General features: G+C 44.4%; 2 long non-coding RNA genes across 2 annotated transcripts in view; one reads left to right on the top strand and one right to left on the bottom strand.

Annotated features, from left to right (window-relative positions):
* LOC139060554 (uncharacterized) overlaps nt 1-23,494 on the bottom strand; it is a 164,733-nt gene that overhangs the window by 116,158 nt on the left and 25,081 nt on the right. The gene's annotated exons all lie outside the window — the stretch shown is intronic.
* Nucleotides 14,546-17,927, top strand: LOC135917280 (uncharacterized). The gene is made up of 4 exons (XR_010569247.2): nt 14,546-14,700; nt 16,036-16,109; nt 16,837-16,918; nt 17,605-17,927. It is a non-coding gene; the product is annotated as an uncharacterized lncRNA (long non-coding RNA).

The following is a 23,494-nucleotide window of genomic DNA, read 5'->3' as shown; positions in this document are numbered from 1 at the left end:
ATGTAGCACGTATTGAGTAACACCAAGCTGTATCGGGAGCTTTTCATTTTGCTCTACAATTTTCTCATTGACACTTTTCACCTAATTATAAAATTTGAGACGTTTATGAATAAGACTAATTACTTATTAAGTCAGAATGAAAAAAAAATAACCAGAATATCTCCAAGTGACGGCAAACAACGTCAATTTGGTTCTGTCAAGCTACAAGGCATCTGCATATTTCTAATGTGGGACTCAAGTTAGCTGGGACACCCTGTAGTAGCTGGTACAGGCGCCCCGAATAGCGCACCTCTGTCACGGAGCGTTACTCTAGTGTTTCTTGTCACTACCATTTGCGATGCTTTTCAGCTAACTAAATAATTTCGATGTTAATGTTCAACCCGCCGTGGTTGCTCAGTGGCTATGGTGTTCGGCTGCTGATCACGAGGTCGCGGGATCGAATCCCGGCCACGGCGGCCGCATTTCGATGGGGGCGAAACGCGAAAACATCCGTGTACTTAGATTTAAGTGGACGTTAAAGAACCCCAGGTGGTGGAAATTTCCGGAGTCCTCTACTACGGCGTGCCTCATAATCGTAAAGTGCTTTTGGCACGTAAAACCCCATAATTTAATGTCAATGTACAGAAATTGAACACGTGCTTATCGTTAATAGGTTTCCCCATACAGCGTAGTGGAGGCGACGTCCAGGGCCACATAAAGGCATTGAATGGCTCACACGACTGCCATTGACAAAGCGTCTTGTCGTAGTACCATGCAATAGTTATTGCAGATTACGACACATATCTTATGCACCCACTGCGCTCCTAACAAAAAAATTCTAGGATAACTATTCATAGTTTTTTCAAGCTAGCAAAGAATGCTTTCACGCGAACTCTCCTACCATCATGATGAGGAAGTGAAAAAAAAATTTCAAATATATTGTACCTTTTAATAGAGATGTATATTATATAACCCACTTTGAAATGGCTGATTACTTCCTTTAAGACTACCCATGAAATTATATTACCTCAAGTATCTATTTCTCCAAACACTTTAGAAGCACCAATATTAAAAACTTCAAGAACAGAAACATTAATACCCCCATCCCATGTTAAGGCCCTCTTATTACAGTAGTTGGAGCATGATAATCAAAACAGAGCTGGGCGAGTTTGTGTGGTTCCACCTCAACGAAAAAGTGCGCGAAAAAGGTAGACGAGAGAGAGAGAAAGGATAAACACGGGCGCCCGTGTTGGTCGTTTCTCTTTCTCGTCTACCTTTTTCGCGAATTTTTTCGTTAAAATGCCATCATAATCAAACCAGTTAAGGTTTCCTTAAGGGACACTCGGCTGGAGAACTCTGCACTCTAACAATATTCTAATTCCAGTGTGTCAGTGAGCGCATTTACGTGGAGTCATTTAACGAGCTCTAAATTACAAGAAAGCGTATATACTAGTGGCGACGTCTGAATGATGCTTAATTTCCAAGGTAAAAATCAATTAAATTAAGGGTTTTTACGTGCCGAAGCCACTTTATCATTATGAGGCACGCCATAGTGGGGGACTCCGGAAATTTAGTTCCACCTGTGCTTCTATAACGTGCACCCTAAATCTAAGTACATGGCTGTGTTCGCATTTCTCCTCCACCGAAATGCCGCCGCCATGGCCAGGATTCAATTCCGCGACTGTGTGCTTAGCACCCGAACACCATAGCCACTACGAGACCACGACAGCTAATCTCCGAGGTATGTTCTTGTCCTCAATGCAGGGCCGTGTGTGTCGTCCTGGTCAGCGCTGCATTCCCCAACGAGTACAGTGCTTCAGAGCCCCCTGTCCACCCATCTATCAATGTGAGTAGAAAAGGAAGCCAAACGCTTGTGTGTTTCTTATGTAAGAGCTCACATGCCCTCTGAAACATATCAGCTGAGGTAGCAAGCCCTGCATACAGCAAGGCTCACGTATTCAGATTCCACTAAGCTCTTTGTGTCTATGGATCTTTCTGAGGATTCTTGAATTTCTTTTTTAATGCGCACTGCTGTGCATTATAGCAACTACCAAATCTTGATCAAGAAAACTGCGCAGAAAACCATTGAATACAGTTTTCAAGACAGCAAATAGCCGAACGCTTCTAGAAAGTTATAAGCTTTATTAAGGCAACAATGCACTTGAAGGCGTACATTTGCTGCAGTGAGAACATTTAGCCAGCGCTTGTTTAATTGCGTTATTCCGTAGAGAACAGAGCCATTAATTAGGACATTTGTAGTGGCAGGATAGCTGGCTACACATATAAGAGGATTATTCGTGTCTGCTGTCGCCAGCGGCGCAAGCGCCAGTGTGGAAGGTGCTTCTCCCGCTGCCGGAACTCTCTCCCGCAGATACCGCAGAGGGTGAGGACGGCGTGCGCAGAGGAAGGCTCTCCTTCACGAACTCTCCCACCACCAAAGCGTGTAAACCATCTCAACGAAAGCCCTAGCCCGACAGCATGTTCCTCTCAAAGAGCTATTACAGGTGGCGTTCAGCGACGAAAACGCCCCACACCTACGTGGCGGGAGGGCACCTGGCGCGTTTTTATTGGTGGTAAAAGTCCGACTGCCACTGACCCCCAATCACTGACCATGAAAAAGGGTTGAAAGAGCAAAAGAAAGCCATTCGTTTCAAATAGGAAGGACATCACACGGAAAGCACCACATTAAAACGCCTTACAGAGTCGGCGAATACTCGTATCGCCACATGTATCCTTTCCAACGCTCCATGCCATTAAAATATAACACGGTGCGCGAGAGACAGGTGTGTTCTAGACTAATGAGAACACATAAAAAAAACTAATAGCAGTATCAAGTTACTAATAACTTACTTCGAAAGTGAGCTTGGATTGTTGTCCTGTTAGCAATTATATTACGAAAATGTGTACTAATGTGGACGGTGGAACACATGCATATGAAGAAATAGTTAATATTAAATTGACCATTCGACTCCTTAGAGAAAACTAGGACTACTATTTGATGTAATTTTCTGGCTCTTGGGATGAAATTATGGGACGTATGTATTTCCATCAAATTTAAAGGCGATCCCTTTGGGACCTTGGCAATGGAACGTGCGGCGTTCAGATAATAGTGATGGATTAGAATCAAAGAAAGGCAATCATATAATTGAGCCTGCCTTTTTGTAAAACAGCAACCCAAAATATTGCGGGTTTATGAAGGTTAGAGTTCTGAGCCATGATTTGGTACCGATGCTTTATCCGATGCTATTCCTTTTCGCGCTTCATAATTTTTCAGAGCGACTTTCCGCTCGCGTTACAAGTGGGATGAGCCGGCCATGAGCGCTGGAAGACAGGAGTGCCATAGAAACAAGTGGAAGGCATCCCTACAAAGTCATGGCTGACAAATCACAGTGGAATAGAAGAGTCAAGGAATGATTTCGCTATAAACTATGAAAGCAGTCATGTACTTGTATTTGAAGCAGTCAGTCATGTATTTTATAATGCTTCATAGCTTCATAGATCCTTCCTTAGCTTAGAAGAAAATATCCGACTTCTACGCCTAAAATGAGAACTCTCTGTAGTGCGGAAACTACAACTGGGCATAATCACTTTCTATTATATGTGTTTAACCATGGTGTTCATGGAGAGGCGTTCTTAAAAGTGTTTAGAGTTGAAATCGGGAAATACATTTCCAGGGACTCCGCCACTCATGATCATAAAATACAGCAAGGCTATATTTCATGGCAATAAATGAAAGCTAATTTTATCCAATGTGTGTAAGCGTGAAAATGGAGACAAAGCTCACTCGCCAAATGAGCTTTATTCCCTTCCGATAAAATAATTTCCGTTTGATTAGAATGCGCTCTTTTTTTCATTTCATCACTGGGTACACTGCCGTTTCAGACACTTCAACACAGCTGCCTTGAAGTACTGTCCGGCGCCACATTAGTACTTTGTCGACACAATGCATCCAGGGTAACAGCATTAAGCATTTTCGAGCTACCTAGTTACAATTGCCGAAATTTTCAGTATCACAAACTAAACCGATCAATGACACCACTAAGTATAGTGAAGTGGACATTAATTTCTTCGTAGAACAATTCATTTCACAGTATTGAATCGACAACAAGTCTTACGACAACCTGTTTTTGTGCTAAAAGTACATTATTTTGTTTTTGTACAGGTGTCTGAAACCGAGTTTCCAGCAAGGAAAAACACACTGGATGAACGAGGTTGAAGAAATATAAGTTCTTTCAATAAAAGCACGTGCGTGCAGAAAGAGTTTGGATGACCTCATACTTCAACGTTCTCATCTGTCATACAACTTGGTGTTGATCTTACGCTATTAGCCCAATAAACCATCGACTCAATATATTCTTAAAATGTTCTGTAAGCGCAATGCAGCTGCACAGAAATCGAGAAAGAAATCATGCGCGAAAGTGTCTAGGAGTCACTTTCTTAAATTATATACTGCGCGAAAAGATAGAGATAAAGGGCATAAATGAAAATACCGATAGCTGGGCACGGGTATACTGATCATGTGCAGTCGCTACTCTTTGCAAGAAAGGGAGACAGTAGGATGAAAGAGCGTTAATACTAGGCAAGATGATGATCAAGTACAGCCGCAAATTATCCAAGTACACATGACAGATGGGCGTAGTCAAGGGCACGAGTCAATACCTTGAGACACAAAGCCTGGAGGTATTGGCATGCTCGTTAGTACTCTGGCGATAACTGCAAATTCATTGTCTGTATGATGGAGAGCTTAACGCAAATAGCAGCAAGAACCAACCATACGTGAGAAAATGTTTTAGGTCTCTTGCTGTGGAAAAACCACGTTATATTTCAACATTGTCGCTGTTGTGACAGCCGTGAAGGAGCGAAATAAAAGATGCGTTCGGTACAAAGCATATACAGGTGCCACAAAATTAATAGAAGAGGGGACTGCGGCAATGTGATAAGTTAGCCTCAGGCCCTTGCTACTTTCGCATTGGGCTTAATACCGGAGAGATAGGAGTTGGCCAATTTAGGACCCCTATTCCCAAAACATCTCTTGCGTAGCGGCCGCCGGCATGGGCAACGCTACGCTTATCGCCTTGCTATCCCGCCAGTCGATCGCTATCACAAGGAACAGGAGCCTAAACGCAGGCCAATGACGAAATGCTCTTAAATCCACTTCAGTTACTAAATAACCGATTGCTCTTAAGGCCTATAAATTTGATTTTTTTTTCTGGGAACACTGCGCGAATACTTAAATCGCATTTGACAAATCATCATAATTACCACTATAATTGATTACAGCTATTGAGTGCCTAAATATGATGCCAGTTATATCCCGAAAAAAGCTGAAGTATTTTAACAAGTTGATGCGACGGCTAATATCAAGTGTCGGGCTGGACAGCATTCGGTAGCATACCGGTAACATTCAAGGCTATGTTTTCGTTCTTTTTTTGTGTTTTGTGCTTAAAAGCAGGTATCGTGACGGGGTCGGAAGTAGACCAAAGATTGGTAGTCTGGTTAACATTGTGGGACTATGGTAAGAATGCAAATGTGGCAGTGAAGGGTTACATGCACTTGGTATCTATTGAAGTCACAGAAGCGCAGAGCAAAGTAAGTTTAGAGAAAAGACCCGGAAGTATGGATGAATATATAAGTGATAGGCTGGAAGTACACAAATATTTGTACCTCAAGAGCATGAACACAGAATGGAAGAAGAGGTGAAGAAGATTTTTCAACCAAACACAGGGTAACAGAAAGTATAAATGGACCCGAAGGCATCATCAAAAGAAAAGGAAGAGAAATAGAGGCAGCAAATTAGATGCAAATGGTGCAAACAAAAAGACCACATAGATTTACAAGAATAGCAAGGAAGAAATTGAAAAAGAAAATCAGAACGATAAAAAATTGAGGACACTTAGGCAGCCCTAGGTGGATCAATGCGAAAGTATTGCGACGTGTTTGCGATGACAACTCGTCTTACGGACCTTAATGGTGCTGTTTTCACGTTGCCCCTTGAATCATTTCTCGCATCCCGTGTCTCCGCGTCGTTGGCGTACTTGCGTGGACGTCCAAAGGAGCCCGACTCAGCTACTGACTGAGAAGTCTAATTGCTAGTTTCATACACTGAATCGCACAGCAGACCTCACAGAAACACCGCACCGATTCGCAGCGCCGCGATGCGCGGCACTATAAATAGACCAGCCAGATGCGCAGTCGGTCTCTGTGCCCACGTGACTTTTTTTACCATCTCCATCGAAGGTTCGTCCATCGCAGCGCACGACAGAACTCGCCGAAACCCCGCACCAACAGGCAGTGGGCCAGTGCCATCAGCGCTTTCGCAGAGGGAGGGTTAACCCTCCCTGGGTACGCTGGCATGATGGAAAGTATGGGAACGCTGGCATGATGAGCGGCAACGGAGCCGGCTGTGGAAGTAGACGAAGACGATCACTCGACCTCTGACCATGTGACTTTTTGTACCTGCTCCGGTCCCGCTGCCGGATTTTCCGCTTCATGAGCCATATAATGCTTTCGCTTTAACAAAAAAGAAAAGACAGAGCTTTGTTATTTGAGGCTCCAGCTGGACGCCTAACGTTTAATACATACCGGAGCACATACTCGCACCAGGATAAGACATGTGTCTGCAGCAGCTAAAATCTAGAGACAACTCAGCCCATATTGCTGCAGTGAGAATATGATAACCCAGCGAGATTTGTAGGTAACGGACACCTTCCAGAAACGCTGGCACTCAAAGCGGATAGAAGCATTAACCAGTCAGCAACCGCGGTAAACAAAAAACATTTACAGTATTGGTCGGGAAAAAGCACCGAAGAGATTGATAGGACCGAATTTGTTACAGGCACAGGCAATTGTACAATGTAGGCAAAGATATTTTAAGGATGAGATAAAACATTAGGGCGATGTAGGTAAAATGATAGATGGATAAGCATGTGCAGATTAACTGATTAGCCCATGTTGGGTAGGCGACTGTTGGTCGCCACTCCGTTTCAAAGGTAATGTTAATGAATATTTATGATCAAGCTACGACCGACGCCGGTGTCAACTTGCTTTGGCGGCTTGCATATGCAATGACTAGCTCACGTGGTTTCGCAGTCATTTGTTGGAGTTAATTCACATTCCAGCATACCCCTCACTTGCGTCGAACAAATAAATAAGCAAAGCTTTGCCGCGAAATTATAGCTTGCAGAGAACTTAAGTAAGGAAAAGAAGCTCTCTTGGGTCGATGTGAAGGAATCATCGTACTCAGAGTTCTGCTGCGCGGTACATAAGATTTTTTGATAGAATTTACTTCACGGGTGTACTTTTTATTGCGGCACGCCCTCTTTCAACATCACAGCTAAGCTTGGAGCTTCAACCACCGTGCTGGAAGATGCTGTTGGAAGCACCTGTACAGCCCTTGGGATGCCCACAATGTTGAGCTTCGCGTGAGGGCTTATGGAAGCCATGTAGCTGCTGCCAGCAAGGCGTGGACGGCCCAGGTGTCCCTATCTGGGTTTTACAAAAAACGAGCATGCGCACGTAATTATTCTCGCTATCTTCCATATGCAGTGAAACCTCTTTACTACGAACACCACATTAACGAACTTTTAAGAACTTTTAAGTTCTACGAACTAATATTCGGAAATCTGGGGAGTCTTAGAATTAAGTGTATACTTCACGGCAGCCGAACCAGCCGGCCAGCAGACGACAAGGTGCAGAGAGTGGACGTTGCGGCGCATGAATTCAGAAAACCTGAGATGCCACCCAACAAAAAATGAATGCGGGCGAGCGGAGGCGACGACCGCATCAGGTTTCGCGAGCGCACGCTTCTCCAGAAAAGTGTAGCCTAGCAACAGAGGCGCGTCTCTTCCTTCTTCCACCTTTATTTCTGCGCACGCCTCTTATTTCGCGCTTCTTTCTGTGGCCATACTAGCTACGTGCGCTGTACGTGAAATGTAACCTCCGTACTTGGGGGGGATGCCACGCGGTCGCACTTCGCATTTTCCAGACGGTGTCATTTTGGTGCGCTTGCGCTTTGACTTAGTTCAGCTGTCCCCCTCGAGCGAGGCAGTTGCGGTGTCCACGGCAAGGAATGTGAAAAACAGACAAAAAGCACGAACATTGCGCTTTGAAGGCGACATAGAGCTACCTTGTTGACGGTAGTTTTCTCGGCCTCAGCCTCTGTTTTGCGCGCGTCGCTTTCATGGGCTACCTTTCTTTCTCTATGCTTGAATGGTCAGGCGGCGCAGCGGGGGCTTAGCGTTCCTGTCGTGGAGGAATGTGTTCCTGTATATGCTCCCGCAGAGAGCAGAGTTGCGCAGAACTTTTCCGGCGCCGTCGCACCGCTATTCGCCTAGTGGGATAACGTGGTGCAAAATGACGTCAAATGATCACTGCGCGCACCGAAGCGAATTTTACGGAAACGGCGCCGACTCGTTTCTGTCAGTGCCATCAAAATTGCAATCAGCGTACTGTCGAGCGCGCGTAGCAACGGTCGGCTCCGGGTTGCAGGTACGGTATTCGAGGATATTAGGTTAATGACCTTGGTGAACTGCTATTAAGCAGATCATTTTGACACTTGTATTCCAGTAAGACTGGTTGCACCGCACGAAACTGCGCAAATCGCACGGAAGGTGGCAAAGCTTTTTACGCGGTGCCGCGCGGACGGATGAGACCGGCCGGCTCCGAAAGGGACCAGGATATGCGAGGTCCGTTCGCCTCGTTTACAGAGGCGAGTTCGTCTTGTTTACACTAAAGCGGCATTTTTCTCGAGTAACACGCTGAAATGCGTATGCCTGGCATGAGAGGTTGTTGGCAAAGCAGGAATCTCAACGGCATGCTTACAATCATCGCCATCGTGGCATATACTTTTCACCAGGCTCTCTCGTGCTACTTTGGTCCCCTTGCCGCCGAGTGGGGCTTTCCGAGAAATTCCTTCCGTGCTACAGAGGCCCTTAATGTGTTATACGTCAAGTGACCAATGTAACTTACGAGATAATCCCCTAGACCTCCAACATGCCACCCGGTTCCACATCATCTGACGTCGTAGACGTCTCTCGGCTTAAGCCTTACTATGCCCCTACCGACGGCCCCGTCTGAAGCACCGGGACTGTGCTTTTTTTCTGCCGGAGGTCGTGTTACTGTGGGAAAAGAGAACAGGTCGTCGACGGTGAAGACGACGAAGTGGCAACAGCCTCTGGGGATTCTCGCCTGTTTTTTGTATACGCCTTGTAAATACACCGTATAAATATTTTTATACCCTTGACAATATCAAAGCTTGGGATACATTAAAGGAAAGGTGGAGGTCAGCATGAATAGCAGCTAGCAGGAAACGGAAAAGAAAAGAGACTTTGTGAGTGCCTGAGAAAGATAAGAATAGCATGAGACGGGGGCTCCTAAACACGGTTAATGGGCGAGTACGTGGACCACCAGCGTGAACAGACTTGTCAACTGGTATTCTCGCACCTCTGCAATGGCGTGGATGACAAACAGGCCAATTTCTGATCTGAGGTACTGCGGCTGGCTCATACGTCCAGCATTAGGCAGAACTGCAGCTATTTTATTGAAATGGTTATAATAAAAGATGGCACGGAGAGCAGTGCGAGGCAAGATATCGAAATATTTTTCGTAACTGGTTCTCAGGCGCATTCTCATCAAAAAAGATTTACAATGCACAACTCCTAGGTGAAGAATTTTTTTTTTATTTTTGCGATAACCTACCTCAAGTGTAAGATACAGAAGGCAAGAATTCATTGTCTCCAACAAATCTGCAAGATTATACAATCTATGAACAGCGGATCGACATCCGGTGCAGATGGCGTACCAGTAGAATTTTACCGGTCTTGCAGGGAAGAAGTGGGCTCTGCCGTAGTATCACTCCTTAACGGAATTCTTACATAGGAAGGTATTCCTAAATCGTTTAATTGGCGCCGCGTAATGCTTTTGCCAAAGCCAGACTCCAACCTTGCAGAACCCTCATTCTGGAGGCCTATAAGGCTGCTCAACACAAACTACAATAAATTGACAGCACTTCTTGAAAATCGCATAAAGATATTATAGCTGAAAATGGACAGTGTATATCAACCATGTCCCGTGCCTGGTCTGTGTATATTTTCGTCTCTCAACTTAACACGTGATATTATACAATACACAACAGTGCGTGAGGCTTCAGGAGTATTGGTAAGCTTGGACCAAAGCCAAAGCGTTCGACCGCTTAGAACACCAGTACTTATTTGAGCTTTTACGATGGTATAACTTCCCTGAGGAGTCTGTAGACACCCTGCGGATGTTGCATTCCGGAGCAACAGCTGAGCTACTACTTAACAGCATTTTGACACCTAGGTTTGATGTGAAAAAGGGTGTGCGGCAGGGCTGTCCTTTGTCACTTATATTGTTTGTGCTTGCGATTGACCCTTTGTTAAGCCGTTTTAGCGAGATAACGCTCGTAAGAGGTCCTCCTATGCCGAGAACAGGGTGCATAAAGGTATCAACGTATGCAGATGACATCACTTCATTCTTACGGTATGGGGACGGTCTTGTAGAGGTATCTCGTATTTATAATCAATAGGCTTCAATATAATGATGTTGACGCTGTAATGATGTTTTGTTGTTGTTGTGCGGGGCAAAGCCAGTGTCAAACAGACACCATTTCCTATTTCATGTGCTGATCTGTTTTGTTTATAGCAAGTATGATGTATTACATGGGCTATACTTTATATTGTACTGCATGTTCATACCACAGTTGTAAGCATGCGTACGGGTGAATAAATTTCCTTGTCAACTTGCCCGGATGTTCTCGCTTGAGTGCACGGATAACAACTCTGTCTTTTGACTCAAGGTCGCTTGAAGGTCACCGACAACGGGAGCTAAAAGCATTTCATGTTTATAAGTCACCGTGTGTATTTCATCCATTGGAATTTTCAAAATGTTAACCTAAAGGATATTCCCGGTTTTCATATTCTCGTTTTCTTGCCCGCGGAAGCAAAACACAATGCAAGTCCTGAAACGGGCGAATTTTATACACAAAACACGTCTTGATAATTGTACATGTGTACATGCAACTGTTGGGGTAATTTCTTTCAACAGCTTGTTAGTTATTAACAAAAGTCCAGTTTTTTTATTCGTGTAGTTTAGCAGTTGAACGAAATGTTCGTGCGTAGGTTAAAACGTAGGGTCCAGGCGAAGGCCGCACCGGGTAATGTAGGGTTTTTGAGACATCGGGCGTAGGCGTTTTTAAAGAAAGCAGTTGACAACACTGTAGCAGCTGCATCCAGCGAGAAGGTAGCACAGAAATCTCAGCATAATCACTTATGTATAAGATTCTGAATTTTAAATTTTAACCTAAAGGATATTCCCGGTTTTCATATTCTTGTTTCCTTGCCCGCGGAAGCAAAACACAATGGAAGTCCCGAAACGGGCGAATTTTATACACAAAACACGTCTTGATAATTGTACATGTGCACATGCAACGGTTGGGGCAATTTCTTTCGACAGCTTGTTAGTTATTAACAAAAGTCCAGTTTTTTTTATTCGTGTAGTTAAGCAGTTGAACGAAATGTTTGTGTGTAGCTTAAAACGTAGGGTCCAGGCGAAGGCCGCACCGATTAATGTAGGATTTTTGAGACATCGGGCGTAGGCGTTTTTAAAGAAAGCAGTTGACAACACTGTAGCAGCTGCATCCAGCGAGAAGGTGGCACAAAAATCTCAGCATAATGACATATGTATAAGATCCTTAATTTTTAAAGCGTTACCATGGAACGCTTGCACATAAGCTTGACGGATGCAAAATCTGAAGCAATGTCAGATCGCGACGTCGGACAGCACTTGAGAAACTGCAGTGGTGTCATGTACACGCACGTAGACAAAGATATGGAATAGCGTCAGTGCCAAGTAAGCCGTCAACAGGTGTATCTGTGAACTCAAAGTTCGCAGATACGTAGCTAGCGCAACAAGGCAAGGTCTTGCTGAAAAGCGCCATTGGCTCCATTAGCTGAAGCGAAGGGCTAAAAGCCTTGGCATATTAGTATCACCTGTGTTTCCTTGTGTTACGAAGTGCGCAGGAAAATCCTTGAAGGGTAATGCAAGCTCTATGTGATTCACCCAGCAAAATAACAAGTGAAAGGCCGAGGCATGGGGCTTCACGCATCATACATACTGTAGAAAGTCTTTACACGGCTTTTATACCAAGCAGGAAGCGAAAAATTCGCACTAGGCAGGCCAGTGCCCCAAACGTACAAAATACTTCAGCTACGATGGGCACGACTCCTTACGACGCCTCGAAAGCTATTGTGACACACACACAGGACCAAATGAACGAAAGAGAATGCGAAATGGAAATGTTATTTTTAGGAGTGTGCGAATAATGATTTTTCGAGGCAGAATAGAATAGAAATCGAATGGGGCCTCAAACGAATCAAATCGAATATCGAATAATCTTTGTATGTATTTCGAATAATGAACAGCCGTTTCCACAAATTTATAAAACGATGTTCACATTATGGAATCCTTGAAGTGAGCAAGTATTTGTCGTTACATGGTAGGTTATGTAGCATTGTTTATTAAAAACACAAATGGATCATTAGGAGCAAACAAGTAGTTCCTTCGCATGCATGGGACTCTCCAGAGTGTGCGGGTAATCGCTCCATTGCCAGTAAAGTATGGCTACCTAAGCGACGTATACTGCTACGCTACCCGAAGGTTCTCATGTTTCATGTCTGCGCTATGCCCGCGGGGGTGAAAGTTTACCATACTTTTGCTCCAATTCTATGTTTCATTGGGCGCTGTTGGCGCTTTGAAATATTCAGAAATGATAAGAAAAATATTCGTATTTACAAACAGTGCCTATTCGATTGGAAGACCGAGTCCGATTAGATACTATTCGATTTGCTATTCGAAATTTTCGAGTATGTGCACACCCCTAGTTATTTTTTTTTTCATTGAGACAATATACTTTGGCGTTACCCTATGTCGAGAACAAGAATGAAGACGCGCTTTCTCGCTGTAGAAGTGGTTACAAACTGATGGTTTTTCATTATTTTACTTGGTTTTGGAACAACGTTAACGATCGCTCCAATCTCTCGGTGATACAACAGAGGAGAAGAAAAGAAGCCAGAAAAAGATATCAAATATCTTGCAAGGGACCAGGTGTGCGTTGCTGTGCATGATCAGTGAGCGTCAATGTTACTGCAGCTAGCCCTGATGGTAATTGAAACTAACCTGTAAAATGTCAAATTGTTCTGACGTGCACACTATATCAATTTTCTAAAAGCTATAAAAATGTACTATTATATGGCACAAACACGCTCTTCAGAACTTAAGAAGGATGAAAGAGGAAGAGGTTATGCTGATAATACATTCTGCTAGAACGAAAAGAAAGTAGTAGGGAGAGGGGAGACGAAAGACGAGAAAAATATTTGGGGCTGGGCCAAGGGAATTTTGGGAGTGGGCCAGGTAGGTTTCGAGCATGGATCAACTGAATTTTTGACTTGGGCAAAGTCAAATTTTTTGTGTGTGTGCGTCGCCTTCACGCGCAAATATTTACACATTATTGGACGGACAGACTCCCCGGACTGTTCAGTGTGTGGCGCTGTAGAGACTATAGAACATGTGCTCGTGGTGTGCCCTGAGTATGCGCGAGAAAGACTGACATTGGCAGATACATTGAGACATTTACACAATGGACCACTGTCGGAGGACCTCTTTCTAGGCGCGTGGCCACAGAGTTGGAAGACGACAGAGACAATGCGTGCACTTTCACGTTTCCTAGGTGACATGGGCCTGGACTCACGCCTGTGATACCAGTTGTGTAATGTGTCATTCACCTCGTTCCTCCCATTATCATCCCCCATTGTGACCCTTTTTCTTCCCCTCTTCCCCTTTCCTTACGTAGAGTAGCAGGCCAGATGCTCCATTATCCGGCCGACCTCTCTACGTTTTCCAATCATTAAAATACTTCTTCTTTTTTGTCTGTGTGTGGACCATAGCGTCCGTGCGACGGCATAGCTGTTCACCGCAGGGTTTTGCACTGCGAGCTGCAGCAGGTCCAGCGCCGGGAAGGTGACGTCATCACTTGGTCACGTTGGTTTTGGTGCCATCGTATGTTAACGCCGGACGCCGCATTTCTCGCTTCATGGGGAATATAATGCTTTCGCATAAAAACAGTACACTCGCGGGCGAACGTATGAGAAATGCGCGTAAAATATACTAATATTTCAGCAGCAATAAAGAAAAAGGACAACAATATAACACTGACACAAACAACCCTGGACGTATTTGATAGCTAGAACGAGACATCGATGCCGACACGAAGGCTGAAAACTTCGGCTGAGCTGTCGTAGTTTATTTCCTTACGACACGTGCTGCACGAACGTGTTTCAGTCTCTCGGTTCAATGTCACGTTGTGTATCTACGCCAGTACACCCTTACAGGTGCGCACAACTCCTGCAGTAAACGAACACGCCATCCGGCGAACTTCGAGAGATCCGGTCCTGTAATCTTTCTTTCCTACGCAAAATGGCAAGAAAAGAACGTCCTGGTCACTGCGCAGCATTTAGTACGAGCCTGTTTTGAGCTACTGCAGAAGCACCACATGACTGTCCGAGCTGTCATTTGATTCGTAGTTCGAACGGGCGATACGACCAATATAAAGCGAACGCTTCGGTTCCTACTTCGCCAGTTTCTCTGGAGCCACGACCACCGTTATGAAGAACTTGGCTTATGCATTAGCCCTGACGCTGCTGTCGGCAGGTGAGTTTTACCCAAGCATTTTCGGTGCACTGTGGTCAAAGCTTTTAATGATTGGAAAGATTTGTTCCTACTAACATAACAGGTGCCTTTGTTTGATAAACTCAGCTGGTTCTACATTTGGGCTGATGAGGAGTTACCATTATAACTAATTTGGAAATGATGTTTCTGTACATATAATTGCTGTTTGAGCAAATCGAATGTGCTATGCAAACTATGCTAGGCAAAGTTTGCATGTGGGATTGTTGCATAGTTTTAGTGGCAAATGCAATAATAGTAACCTTGAAACAAAGAAGGGATTCGCTACACGCCATTATCAGTATACGGCAGCGCATAATACAACAACAACGAGCAAGTACGGGCGTCCTTGTCGTGTCTTGTGCTGCCGTACCTAATATGAGTCCTTACCCGCTTGCCGAATTGTTAGTTTTATTCGCTATGCCTGCTCACTGCATGTATCGGCTCCCTCAAGAAACCCGCGGTAGGAATTTGCTCAAACGCCACCGGTCATTCCGCTGCAAACAGAAGTTATGGCCAAATTCTTCTGGCGTATTCTTCTTTAGTTTCACCCCAATAGAGACAACGGGAATAATGAGATATTGACACGTGTACTTATCTTTATCGCGCAACCACGTTTCGCCGCTTAACAACTGTAATCGCAGAGCGAGGGACGCGCCTGCATGTATCCGACGTTTCTGGAAAGTTATCGACGCTTCTATCCGCGTGTCTGTTGTCGCCGAACCTTGTGTTATCAGATTTCATCGCGTGACACGAATCGTGTAGAACTTTGTGGAAGACACGCGGGTCCCATCAGTTAATCTGGAGCATTCGACGACTGATCTATAAAAGCCGACGCGCTTGACCCGCTGATCAGATTTTCGACGATCGCCGACTGTGTTCGCCGCTTTCGTTGTGCTATAAGTGTAGCCTGTTTTGTGGGCACAGGTTCGCCCAATAAAAGCTAGTTTTGTATTCCACCGTACTGCTTCTTTCTTCGCCGTCACTACCACGTGACAATATAGGGCAATAAATCATAACTACATCTCCTGCCGGATAATGCTCGCCGAATGTAATCCTGCATTATTTTCTTCCCATTTATAAGAAACGTGCTCTTGAACAATCTCATGCGAAGCTTAAGAAAGAATCAACGTATTTGTAATATCAAAGGAGGATACTAGGTGATAACTTGTGAGTGAATGTGTGTTGCGTTTCGGAAACTTCGAGAGGCTGCAGATATATTGAGCAGATCACCAGAGACATAGAATGGCTCCTGTCGAACTTGCATACGGAACAGAGTGATTTGAAAGGGACAGTTTGCTAACATTATCTATGTTGCAGCCTTGCTCACGGAGGCCCAGCGATACCCGGGGCAGGGAGGATTTCCACGGCCTGGTGCAAGGCCGAGATGTGGCGTAAGTGCTTGATTCTTTCGTTATATATTATGTTTTTTTATTAAACTCCCATAAATGTTTGAGTATGTGCAAATAAAGGCATTAGCTTCCATGTATACAAGCGCGGAGTTACATCTTACAACTATTTCACTTACACGCTTAACGATGTGCGGTGAACCATAGCCTATCGACCACGAATCCTGAACATGATTCAAAACTGTACTGCTTTCTCAGAAATCGCAGCTTGCTTTTTTCCCCCCCTTTTTTTTTAGACAGCGACTCCAAGTATTCTTCCTTAAACAACAATGTTTTTCTTCCAACTGAAGCCTCTGCTTCAGGCTCACGTGGACATTAGCGTTAAGCTTGAAGTAAGTGCGCGTGTTGTATTTCAAATTTCATCTTCAGTTGTATAACGGTCCCGTACGCAGCAGCGGCCTGACCAGCGTATGCGACGTATTGTATCATAATACCTACGTTAGCAGGTGAGGGTGTCACCGGTTTGAGTTGGCGATCATGGTCTGCTCAATCAACCGTCTGCGTTCGCATAGCGTGGCTAAGTATGCAAGTATGCAGCAAAGACTATTGTTTTGTTTGTTAAAGCTTTCTGTTAAACAAACCAAAAATCTCTTTCGTGGTCGGAATTTTAATCGTAGGTAAGAAGATGGAAAAAAAAAAGAGTCAGTCAGTGCTTCTTTAAGCTTATTTTTACTCCTCCCTCTCTTTCTTTCTCTCTTTGTTTTTATCACAGAACGTATTTTGCCGCCCTGGACAACGCTGCATCTACGAAAAAGTTGTTTGCATCAGGTCACCATGCCCAGCAATTCCTCAATGTGAGTGTGCCACGTATCGCAGCTACACGTTATTTTGCGACGATCTTAGGCCAAACTTTTAAACGAGAGTGGAGATGCTCGTTGAGGTAACCAAGTCAAGTAGCTAATGTTTTTTATGATTACCGGTCCGCGCTCTCCGTTTTCTCCCAACGTGTATTTCATTGTGCCCATGGCGATTAACAAAAGTGCCAGTTTTATTGATGTTTCGACGATAAACACTGCTACAGCCCTTGACCATGCAACTAGCGCTATCGGATTGCGCAGCGAAATAAATAACTAGTTGAATAATTGATTTACCTTCGCTGCTTTACGTGCCAAAACCACTGATTGTTAAGGGGACTTAAATTATTTTTGCCACTTGTTTTTTTTTAATGTACACCTAAATGTAAGAACACCACCGCTTTTGCTTTCGCCTCCATCAAAATGAGGCTGCCGCCGCCGGCATGGAATCCATGTCCTCAGCAGTGCAATGCCGTAGCCACTGAGCTACCGCGGTCGGTGACAGACCAGCAAGATATGTTTTTCAGAAAGAAAAAAAAAATGATAGGCGTTCTATTCTTCTACGCCTACATTCTAACGTAGATAAGCGACTGATGTAGAATAATCTGCATGAGAATTGGGTTCATGACGGGCTCATGCTGATATTTCAGCGAGATGCTCACATTTGGCCGATCGTTTCTTTGCAGGTGTATGAAAAGGCAGCCACAGGAGTTTGCTCTGCGCTGTTTACCATCCACGCTACTACATGCAGTGCCGCATTTCCATGTACAATAAAAGAAACGGAACTCGCATACGATTATGGACAACTTTTTCAAACGCTTCAGCGCTTCTTTACCCGAGACTGAAAACTTACGGAGGTCTCAGAGAGGGTATCATAAGGAGCGGTGCCGTTCTGTGATGAAGGCCATTCTTTGCTTTCTTTCAGGAATTATATTCAAAGTAGCGAGAAGTAATAGGCAAAGGAAGTAATAAAAGCTTTACTCAAATAATATAGAGTGTTTTAAAACGCTGGAAATTAATCAGTGCTCCGGAGCACTGACAGCTTTCATATTTAAGCAAATAATTAAGAATGCTCAAGTCATAGCTGCGCTGTTATTTAACATAGCCCCTTTCTTACTGAAGATAATCATTTATTGTTTTAATGTGTCTGGAATTTCGGTAGAAAATATTGAAAATAATCGTTCAAACCAATCATTTCTCCACATCAGATCTTTTTGAATAAAAAGAAGTGGAACAACTTAAACGTCGCTCAAGCAACATTGAGAGCTTCAAGACACACCTCCTCACGGCTATAGAAGCTCAGTGAGAAGTATGTATGGCTGAGTGAGAAGCTTCTAAAAATCCATATAGAAGCAATATCACAGGACGACGACGAAAGTAACTCGAATATTTAAGCATTTGCTATGGTGTGGGTCACCGTTCTCACTCGCGATATCAACCTTGCCGAATTGCACGGGAGTTTGGAGGTCCCGCTTCTTTCATGAAATTTAAGTGTAAATGTTTTATTACTTTGACGTTCGAGAACTAGCCAGCTTTCTTAGTATACACAAGTGTGTGTACTGGTGCAGCCGAATATGCCATTACAATGACGGTATGGCAAGTGATGACGATTCTCAAAATGATGGAGGCAGTATGACGGCTACACCGGGACGACGATGGAATGATGACAATGGGATGACGGTGATGGCGTAACAACGACGGCAAAATGACGAGAATCAGATGACGAAGCTATAATGATCATAATACGTGGAATGACTACGACGGCATCACGACGGTGGTATGACAACGATCGCAGGACAGTGACTCAATGATCATTATGCAATGACCGCGATGACATCTTCTTACGCAGCCATCCCTGCTTCACACGCGTAACCACTATATTGCAATGTGCTGGCAACTATAAGCGAATGAAATCTATACCCCATTTACTTTGAGAAGCATGTAGTGGCTATTTAATCAGTGTTTTTTTTTGTTCAGGTAACTCAGCAGCAGCTTTCCCATTTGATGCTGACATGGGCAGTGATTGCGTGCAAATGTATAAATCTAGCATTACTGAAACGTGAAGAATAAAAGTTGCAACCTTGAAAAGAAGCCAAGCTTAGCTGGCAAAGCTTTTGTGGATTAGGACTTTGCCAATAATCTGCGATGTATAAGAGGCATTGACAAGCAGGGAAGTGTCTTGCAGTAGCAACAAAAATCGATCATGATTTCATGGATATTAGCAATGGGTTGGTGTGATGGCTACATAATAAATATAACTATTATGACAGCCAATCGGCATTCTTGTTCTTTCGACATAATTCCTTCGCGCTCACGCTGGCGAGATGTCCAAAATCAACTCAGTCGCCCAAGCCGCACTTGTAAACAACTGCAACACCCTCCACTTTTACTGAACTAAATATTGCTAGCAGCTGGTCAGAACACTTTAGGAAAAGTTTTCATAACGGAGAGTCTCTTGTGAACACGTAATCTTATCGGTATTACACTGTTTGAATGCCTACATAGTCCTCTCGGCCCTTAGTTACTAAGTACTTCAGTTCTTCGTGAAGAAACAAGTGCCTCAACTGCAGTTTTTAACAGTGACGCTGTATATAGCTAACCGGTTCATCCGTCCGTCCGTCTGTCAGTAGCCTGTACGTCGAAAACACCTCCTGCGCAACCCCATGCACATGCGCGAAAAAGAAAGAGAAATAGTGGTGCGCGATTAGCCAACACTACGGCACAAGGCCTGTTTGATCATGATGATGATGATGATGATGATGATGATAGCAACATTATTGTACCGCCGTATAAGGAGGCCCCAACTCCCCGTCCCCGGCACACACTCCGACTCATGACGTCACGCTTCCTGGCCCGAAATTTTCATTGACATGGCTGGGGTGATGAAAGTGATGACGTCAAAATCATTGTTGCCTACTCGGGAGCATCTCTATTAGATTATATCGCAGTTGGGCCGGGTAAGATGACTTCATGGGCCGTAATGAAAAAGCCTTGTGTTATCTAGGTGGTATTGGATTTGCTGCGCCACTAGCGACGTCGTTGCCCTCCGTCGCAGCCGAGCGCGCCCGCAGCTGTTGCTATCCGGCTGCGAAATCGGTAGGCAACGCGTCATACGTACTCCCGATGAGCAGACATCTTTCGATAAGCAATACCGCGAGCAGAACCCGGAACGAGCTCGTCTATGCCGTGCCGATGCTGCAGCCCGGGCACGAGGACAGGCTCGTCCAGCCGATAGAAAGCAGCAACTGCGTACCGAGGATCCCGCAGCCTACCAAGCCTTTGTTTAATGAACCGTCGGGCTTATCATCATCAGCCTGGTTACGCCCACTGCAGGGCAAAGGCCCCTCACATACTTCTCCAACAACCCCGGTCATGTACTAATTGTGGCCATGCCATCCCTGCAAATTTCTTAATCTCATCCGCCCACCTAACTTTCTGCCGCCCCCTGCTACGCTTCCCTTCCGTTGGGATCCAGTCCGTAACCCTTAATGACCATCGGTTACCTTCTCTCCTCATTGCAGGTCCTGCCCATGCCCACTTCTTTTTCTTGATTTCAACTAAGATGTCATTAACTCGCGTTTGTTCCCTCACCCAATCTGCTCTTTTCTTATCCCTTAATGTTACACCTATCATTCTTCTTTCCATAGCTCGTTGCGTCATCCTCAATTTGAGTAGAACCCTTTTCGTGAGCCTCCAGGTTTCTGCCCCGTAGGTGAGTACTGGTAAGACACAGCTATTATATACTTTTCTCTTGAGGGATAATTTCAACCTGCTGTTCATGATCTGAGAAAGACTGCCAAACGCACCCCAGCTCATTATTATTTTTCTGATCATTTCCGTCTCATGATCCGGATCCGCCGTCACAACCTGCCCTAAGTAGATGTATTCCCTTACAACCTCCAGTGCGTCACTGCTTATTGTAAATTGCTGTTCTCTTCCGAGACTGTTAAACATTACTTTAGTTTTCTGCAGATTAATTTTTAGACCCACTCTTCTGCTTTGCTTCTCCAGGTCAGTGAGCATGTATTGCAATTGGTCCCCTGAGTTACTAAGCAAGGCAATCTCATCAGCGAATCGCAAGTTACTAAGGTATTCTCCATTAACTTTTATCCCCAATTCTTCCCAATCCAGGTCTCTGAATACCTCCTGTAAACACGCTGTGAATAGCATTGGAGAGATCGTATCTCCCTGCCTGACGCCTTTCTTTATTGGGATTTTGTTGCTTGCTTTATGAAGGACTACGGTGGCTGTTGAGCCGTTATAGATATCTTTCAGTATTTTTACATACGGCTCGTCTACACCCTGATTCCGTAATGCCTCCATGACTGCTGAGGTTTCGACAGAATCCAACGCTTTCTCGTAATCAATGAAAGCTATATATAAGGGTTGGTTATATTCCGCACATTTCTCTATCACCTGATTGATAGAGTGAATATGATCTATTGTTGAATAGCCTTTGCGGAATCCTGCCTGGTCCTTTGCTTGACAGAAGTCTAAGGTGTTCCTGATTCTATTTGCGATTACCTTAGTAAATAGTTTGTAGGCAACGGACAGTAAGCTCATCGGTCTGTAATTTTTCAAGTCTTTGGCGTCCCCTTTCTTATGGATTAGGATTATGTTAGTGTTCTGCCAAGATTCCGGTACGCTCGAGTTCATGAGGCATTGCGTATACAGGGTGGCCAGTTTCTCTAGAAGAATCTGTCCACCATCCTTCAACAAATCTGCTGTTACTTGATCCTCCCCAGCTGCCTTCCCCCTTTGCATATCTCCCAAGGCTTTCTTTACTTCTTCTGGCGTTACCTTTGGGATTTCGAATTCCTCTAAACTATTTTCTCTTCCATTATCATTATTGGTGCCACTGGTACTGTATAAATCTCTATAGAACTCCTCAGCCACTTGAACTATCTCATCCATATTAGTAATGGTATTGCCGGCTTTGTCTCTTAACGCATACATCTAATTTTTGCCAATTCCTAGTTTCTTTTCCACTGTTTTTAGGCTTCCTCCGTTCCTGAGAGCATGTTCAATTCTATCCATATTATACTTCCTTATGTCAGCTGTCTTACGCTTGTTGATTAACTTCGAAAGTTCTGCCAGTTCTATTCTAGCTGTAGGGTTAGAAGCTTTCATACATTGGCGTTTCTTGATCAGATCTTTCGTCTCCTGCGATAGTTTCCTGGTATTAACCCAGTGATAAATACCGGGGCCGAACGTTTCAGCTTCGCTTGCTAACCATCTGTACAGAGCGCTTCGGCGGTGATTTTTAATATATTTTACTTTATGTTTACATTTTTGCGCATGAAAATGTTTGTGAATCCTCCCCATGAGTGATCAAGTCAAAAAGTACCTAATTAGGCCCGCGCTTAATCGATAACAGCTTCGGGTATGCTGACCTACGTTTGGCTGGTGTGCTCTTTGGGTAGCTGAAGCATCAGTGAGGATGACAACTGATATCTGTAATAGTGTGAGCTACAACGTAGAGCTATTCCAAACTTTTCTAATTCTGCAATCAGCTCTCCACAATTGGTCAAAAAATTTTCGCCGCGCCCCCTTCACCTGCCTGTCACGCCATGTCACAAAACCGCGATAACTTGCCTCGCCAAACTGACCTGCACGCATTAAATAGGCAATAATATGACGAACAAAACCGAATTTTTTTCTGAAGAGCCGAAGACTGCCCCGTTTCGAAAGGAAAAGAAGATGGCTTCCTGTCGATCTCGCTTGCGTTGGCTACTCGGAGTTGCCGGGAGCACGGATTTATTTGAATAGAAATTGTTGCGTTGCCTTAAAACGTTATCAAGCCGTTTTGGCCCGTATGCGACATCGCTCTGGCAACTCTTCTATGCTAAGAATGTGTTCTGGCGGCATTTTTAGCCTTCCGTTGCACGCTGCCACGGTTTTCGACCAGCCACAACAAGCTAAGGGGAACCGGACCGATCCCAGGCTCCGGCACCGTCCTCTTCATCCGATTATCTGCTTTCAACGCGCTGGCTCTGCCCCATGGAAACCCTCTCCCCTTCAGCGTGCTCTTTGCCTCTTGTCAGCCAATTCGATATTAAAATCTGCTCGATGCAGGCAATGCTATTCGCTTTAAAATCAAAAAGAAAAAAGGCCACCTTGTATAAATGAGGAGCGCGTTTTATTGGGCTTTCCAAACGACACTGCGCGTTACCACCCGATGCTTGCGTCTGTCACTACTCAAATTTGACGTCAGTAGATTGGAAGAAAAAGAGATTGTAATAGTTTTACGTTAGAGGGCCCATATGCAGGACGTTCAAGTTTGGCTGAATGACGATATAGGGTCAAATATTGATACAGTTATTGAATATATGATCCGCATGCTGGAAGAAATATGTGCCTTTATATATATTTTTTCTACTGATCTCGCTCAAAAGATTTTGATGCGAATCGCGTTCTTCTCCGAGAACCACCACGTTTTTGCAGGCGGGCGGGGTATATATCGCCGTTTAAGTAGGCCGACCCACTGACACTGCAGCCTATCTCTCCATTTTCGTGGGCCAATATGGGTAATAGTGCTGCCTTTTATTAATATGTGCTACAGAGATGGCTGGTTAT

Source organism: Dermacentor albipictus, chromosome 5 (assembly GCF_038994185.2).
Source record: "Dermacentor albipictus isolate Rhodes 1998 colony chromosome 5, USDA_Dalb.pri_finalv2, whole genome shotgun sequence".
In the NCBI taxonomy this organism is placed as follows: Eukaryota; Metazoa; Arthropoda; class Arachnida; order Ixodida; family Ixodidae; genus Dermacentor; species Dermacentor albipictus.
The sequence above is the reverse complement of the archived record's forward strand: the minus strand, read 5'-3'. Positions and strand labels throughout refer to the sequence as shown.